Below are 6345 nucleotides of genomic sequence, written 5' to 3'. Positions count from 1 at the left end.
CGAGTATTATTATAATGCAATTTCTTGATGAAAAAAGGAAAAGCAAACCCCCCAAATGAGCAACGTCTTTCTGTAACTGCACTGAATTAGAAATGTTTAAAAGTTCACTTTCAACAAGAGCAACCAATGTCTGGTAGTTTTGTCGCATTTACGAGAACAAATTTGTACAGAAGATAATGCATGCTTTCATATTATGAACCCTTTGAGCTAGGCCTATGTGAAATTCATTCCTCATAAAGAATAATGATAAAGTGTATCTATATTGGAAGAAGTACGTTAGTGCCTCGAAATAATTACGGTTTGAACCTCAACCTCGTATGAGCTCGTTATGTCTCTTTAATAACAGCGAATGATGACGTGCAAGGCGTAAAGATTTTTGTCTAGAATTATGTTTGAAAAAGATTGATGTCCGACACTGTGGTTGCAGCTGCATGCAGAACGACTCATATCACTCAATTCCTCTGCCCACAATGAGCTCGAAACATCGTCCCCCGATGCTTTGAACTGTTCACCTGCGCCAGTTCTGTGATTAGGAACTGGTTTATTTTTAAACCTAATCGGGCTGCTCGTCCTCCCGCAGGGTGTCATCATGAGGGATTACTTTCTTTTACTTTCTTCATGTCTTATAACTGTGTTGCCTGGTAGACCAGCTTGTCCGCGGTAAGTCCGTTGCAATTGGATAGATGGACGAGATATCCACACGAGGGTCGGCTGCAACAGCTCACAAAATCGGCTAAGCGGTGGGCATTTATGCTAAGCAGATGTGAGCGTTTTGCTTGTGAGCAGATTAAATGGCGTACAACTTGAAGGGGGCACCAAGTAGGGCCTCGTTTTTGGGGGGGTGGGGAACTCAGCGGAATCGATCAGAAAGTATGAAAAGGTCACGTGATACAACAATTCAGAGGTTTTCGTCTTCTTTCCCAAATGCATGCTTCTTTTAATTAATTGGGGTGGTTCAGGGGAAGCTCTGCATTTAATCGGAGTTGTTTATAGAGAGAGTTGCGACACGAGTGTCTCAGCGTTGGAACCAAGATGGTGCACGGCTTATGCGCCAGAGTGCGCATAGTCAATTAGCACACAATAGCTGCATGCTGTACTGCCACATACTCATAACGAACAGCGATTATTTTTGGTTCCTAAGTCTGAAGTTGCCGCGACTCTTTCTACATACAACTTTGTATTTAATATGTCATGGGCGCCGCCTAGGGACGTTTCTAAAATTTGAAATTTGGATTTTGACTGAAGAAAGGAAACGCCAACGTGTTTATTTTTAGGCGAACCTGTCCAATAATGATATTTTTTTACATGTAAAATGTTCCTATACGAAACCCTTTTATTATCACTCATCAGGACCCGGAATGAAAAACCAGAGATATCAAATGACATTCGGTGGCGACATACACTGCTCGAAATCGCTGGCAGAACCATGGATAGACGCCGTGACGTGTCTTCTAGGCTAACTGAGGGAAATACTCGATAATCTTAAGTACAATTTGTCGAAACAGTTTTCTCATGTGTCACTTTGATGAGCAGGCGATGATTCCTTAGAAATTCGATCCAACCATCACAAAACAAGTCTGGAAAAGTCTCCAAGTCGTGTTAGTGTGGCCAGTCTTTGGGTTTCCGAAACAGAATTTTTTTTTGGGGGGGGGTTAATTAGCATCTTTCAGGAGAAATTCCATCTACAAGCCTACGGCCTTGTCCAGAAGATTTGTTTTTGTAAGTGTAGTGCCCAGGACAAACCTAACATGTACTGCTAATATTGGGAAAGGCTTTCCGCTCAAAGGAAATACGCAAATTAACCAAATTGTGATTGAGGTTTCGATTTTTTTCTCAAGAAAAAGGTGGTTCGCGAATCGGACCAAAACCAAAGATGCCTGGAGCGTCAAGCAGCCTCGGTGCTGAAATTCAAGGTTTTTTCTCAAGGAAATACAGGCGATGTGAAAATTGCCCGAGATTTGGAGTCGGGCGCTGAGCGAACTAGAATCCGTAATTTCATAAAGTAACAAGGAAGGACCGAAATACCGAATGGCCCTGCGATGAAAAAGGTTTCCAAGGCAAGAGGAAACTCGTCGACATTAAAAAAATTGGTAGACATCTCGCAAAGTATTTCATTCTTCATGTGATCTTTTTGGCCCCTTTGTCAAATGTAATCTCGGCAATGGATACTGACATTGTAAACGCTGTTATTTTTAGCGTCATGGGCTGACTACGAGGAAAGATCGATAATATGGATTTTCATGAGACGAGAAGTGGATTTTAAACTGGAGACTTTTACACGGTATGCGTGTCAAGATGACAGCATCCAGTGGTCACAGTACCAGCTGGATAAATAGGAATGGGTAATCGTCGTGTGTCCTCGAAAAGCATGGTGCATGACAAAACTAAAAATAAATACAATTATACGAAGATTGAACAGATAAAGCACGCTGTGAAGACTGACATGGACGACAGAATGGACACCGTTCTACGCTGGAACTATTTCGTCACCGTTTTCACGTACAGATTTTGAAGAAAAACTGGTTTTCGAGAAAAACATCTGCTAAGTTTCTCTCGAGGAAGTTACTGCTTTTCCCCATATTCACGAGCAAAACTGTGATGTCATCTCAGGAAGAAGCCTCAGTGTTACTCTGGTTTGTACACAAACAGTCTTTCAGTTTGGTAGATTTGGCTGGACTCAGTGTCTCTTCCTTACTGATAGCTTGTTTATGTGAATACCTATCAGCAAGCATCAATCCCTTTCTCCGAATTTTTTTCAGTTAGTAAATTCAAATTCACAATATGAACAGAAAAACCTGTGCACTAAAACCATTTCTTCCCTAGATGACATCATGACAACAGGTTGTCCAGGAAACCATGGATAATTTTAAAAGTTTTAAAAAGTGCGTTTTTCAATGCTTTTATCCAACTGAAAAGAAGTACAAAGTTGCAGCAACTGGTGTGAAGATACCACAACTGTTTATAAGGCTGCATTTAGCCAACTTCTTTTGTCTATAACAGACTACAGTTGCTTGTTTAATCAAAGCTATTCTGGTTGAGCAGGAGTTATCTAGCTCTAGCAGAAAAATTACCCGGTGACATCCGTGGAAATCCTTTTAATACAAAGCACTGGTTGATAACGCCAGAGTGTTCTCCTCCCCTGCAGTTTTTGGGAAAAATGTTTACAACAATAAGTCTTCTGCGGTCTTGCAGGTCAAAGGCATAACCCTCACGAGTCTTTCCTGTGTTCTTTCCATCTTTGGGTCAATTTTCAAACTGAAGACTTAAATGGTCCACAGGAAAGCAGAACACACCCAATCAGAATTTCCAGGCTTTAGTGACGGCAGCGATTTCCCTTTGTTTTTGTTTAGTTTTGTTTGAATTTTTTTCTTTTTTATCTTTCACTTTCCTGAGTGGTACATCGATCAAATTAAGACAAGTGCTAGGGAGTTTGTGCCGTTATCATGCACTTTGAAATAACGGTGGATTGAGGATGGTCCTTCCGAGGTCCCAATTCCGCGGACCGTGACACTCAGAAAGATGGCATCTGTCAGATTTTATTTCTGTGCGGCGTCAACTTCTTTTTTGTGCGCTGCGTTTATTCCCCCTTTGGGAATTGAGCTTAGAAAAGAAAGAAGCAATCTTTTCTCCCTAATATAAAGGGTGCTAAATTAGACGCCTTGCTTGACTCCGTGCAGCCGTCCCCGACATTCTGATATCCGCTCCATCGTCGGCGTCAAACACCTTTTGCCGAGCGGGCGACCATCTTCTTTCACACCTAGGAGGTCCATCTCGTTGAATTGGCTCTGATTAAGTCTGGCTCCTATCAAGGGACTCTTTGCGGTTAATTGATGGTAATCCTTGAGGCAATGCGACCGCCACTTAAGATACCTAAAGTGTGCATTTAATATCTTTGTTTGACTTAATCGTTTTATACCTTTTCCCAATCAAACAGAGTTTCCATCACCATTGCCTAGACGTTACCACGTGACCTGGTCACTTGAGACGTTGCCTGGATATTCCGGGGGTTAATTGTTTCTTCTAGGAAGCCTACGGGCAGCACTAGCAAGATTTTAGGATCTCGTGCACGCTCAGGTTACTTGAATGGACTGGTTCCATCCTTACTAAAGTTGAGACCGATTAAACTACAAGCAGGGGTACGTGGCTCTACCAGTTGCCTCTCCCGCCCAGGCTCGAGCATAAGGCTGCATCCGAATCTGTTGTCTAAAGAGCTGTAGGTCTAGGACTTCAATCCATTTGAAATACGCAGAGACGAGCAGACAATAGACCTGACCAACTCTGGAAGCCGGTTTCAGACACGTTTGACGATGGTCTCCAATCATACTTTGTGACACCTGTCTAATGTAAAAAAAAAAAAACACCTGAGACTTCCAGACTGAAAAGGAAAGTCAAGAGGGAAGGGGCATTGGGTCCCAGGCTAGCAAAGAATAGTTAAAGTTGGTCCCTCGCATATCTCCTTCAAGAATTTCGAATGCTAAAGTTTGACACTGGCCTTTGTGTTGATTCACTGATAAACTGCTGAAAATAAACGTAGTTTTACCGCTATCGATTGATATTAAAAATGGACTAATGATCGGTTACTCAGTGGGTGTGTTTTATGTTTCAGTATGCTCCCCAAATTGCTTTGACCATGAAACCACGAACCTCTCCCAAGTTGGGCATTGTGCACAAAGTAAAGGAGACTTCCTACAGTGATTCGCACTCACACATGCGAATCACTGTAGGAAATCCTTGGTTTACCGAAAGCAACACAGTGTAAGTTTTGAAGATTCAAGTTTGACTTAAAAACCAGAAGTTTGCAACCCTCATTTGGCCTTTTTTCCCTGTTTATTCAAATGTATTCCTGGTGGTTGTCTCGTTGCCTCTCAAATAATAGAAGTCCATTCCAACTCCAAATTTATTTTTATTCAACCATATTAAGTTAAATCGAAAACAAATGAACAAACAAATGCGTGTACTTTAGGAGAACGCAAGGTTTATATTTAAAAATCAAAAGGAAAACACCACTAAAACAGAGGCATGGCTTTTTGATATCTGATAAAAGTTGAGCTTTAATTGACTTTATGCAACAATGGATAATGTATAGAAAAGACCAGAAATTGGTGCAGGCAGTCAGCCATGAAATTGTAAATTAAAGGAAACTACATACGGTCTGCTTAATGGTTTGATGTCCATAATCCTTTTAATAATTCGTTTGCATAATAAAAGTGCACGCAACATACCATGTATATATGTACAGCGAATCCTAACCGACCAGTCGTGCTTTAAATTCTGTAGGTTATTTCATCTGGTTAAAGTGTTCTTTTGTATACCTTATTTTTGTAATTTTTCGATGATTAATGCTGGCAAATGTTTTAGATGTTAGATTTGATTTTCTAGTATCTACTTCAGCGGCTTTACTACTGCTCCACTCGTGCGCAACCTCCCTCCCATAGTTTCCTCCACAGCCGTTTATTCTCCCATATAATGAAATGCATAACTCGATGACCAGCACTATATACATCTTCAAACGTAGGGTTCGAGCTTCAGTAATTTGCTCATCTCCCGTCTGCTCCTTTTCAATAACTATAAGCGGCTAATTTTTGATGAAAAACATGCCATCACGAAAATACAGAGAAAAACCTCGGGAACTTAACCGTCCGTGAAATTACAAACAAGAGAGCTAAATTGAAAACGGGGAATCGTTTCGTAATGTTTCATCTCCGGCTCTTGGTCGCTGCTGGTAGTAGCTAAGTGTCGGTGCAGCTGTTACAGCCAGTAGTCCCTATGGACATTATACACGTTATATACACGGGCATCCCAAATGCGCCCCCGCTGACATGTTGCCAATTTTCCCCCAGCATTTTAGATACGGTACTACCACCTTTCGGGGGGGGGGGGTTGAGGATTCTCCCCAGGATGGAGATAAGCCTCTTTTGAAAACAAAATACATTTTACCTCCACCCAAGATCTGGATAGGCTGGCTACAGTCAAAGACTATCGGGCATACCCGAATTCCTTCGCGTTCCGATTATGCGCCGTCTGGGAATGGACACGTGCATCAGGCTTCGCGTCAAACCCCCTACAGCTGGTGGCTTCCACAGGTGCTTGTGTTACTTCCAGTCCTGGCAATTCGTCTAAAGCCTCCTGACATGAATTATCAGATCATTCCCTTGCTTCAGTCTGGTTTCGGTATCGGTCAAGGTCACCGCCTTCCTTTTATCGTCGTTATAATGAGTAACAAAGATAGGTGATCGCATTGGCGTTTTGTCTCGAGCATGCTGCCCCTTATACACAACCATAATGGATAACTTTATTAATTTTTGTTTCATTATGAAATTGCAAATAGACAAATTCAAGTAATTA

Source organism: Acanthaster planci, linkage group LG07 (assembly GCF_054643075.1).
Source record: "Acanthaster planci isolate LZ-2023a linkage group LG07, COTS_SCS, whole genome shotgun sequence".
Taxonomy (NCBI): Eukaryota; Metazoa; Echinodermata; class Asteroidea; order Valvatida; family Acanthasteridae; genus Acanthaster; species Acanthaster planci.
The sequence above is the reverse complement of the archived record's forward strand: the minus strand, read 5'-3'. Positions refer to the sequence as shown.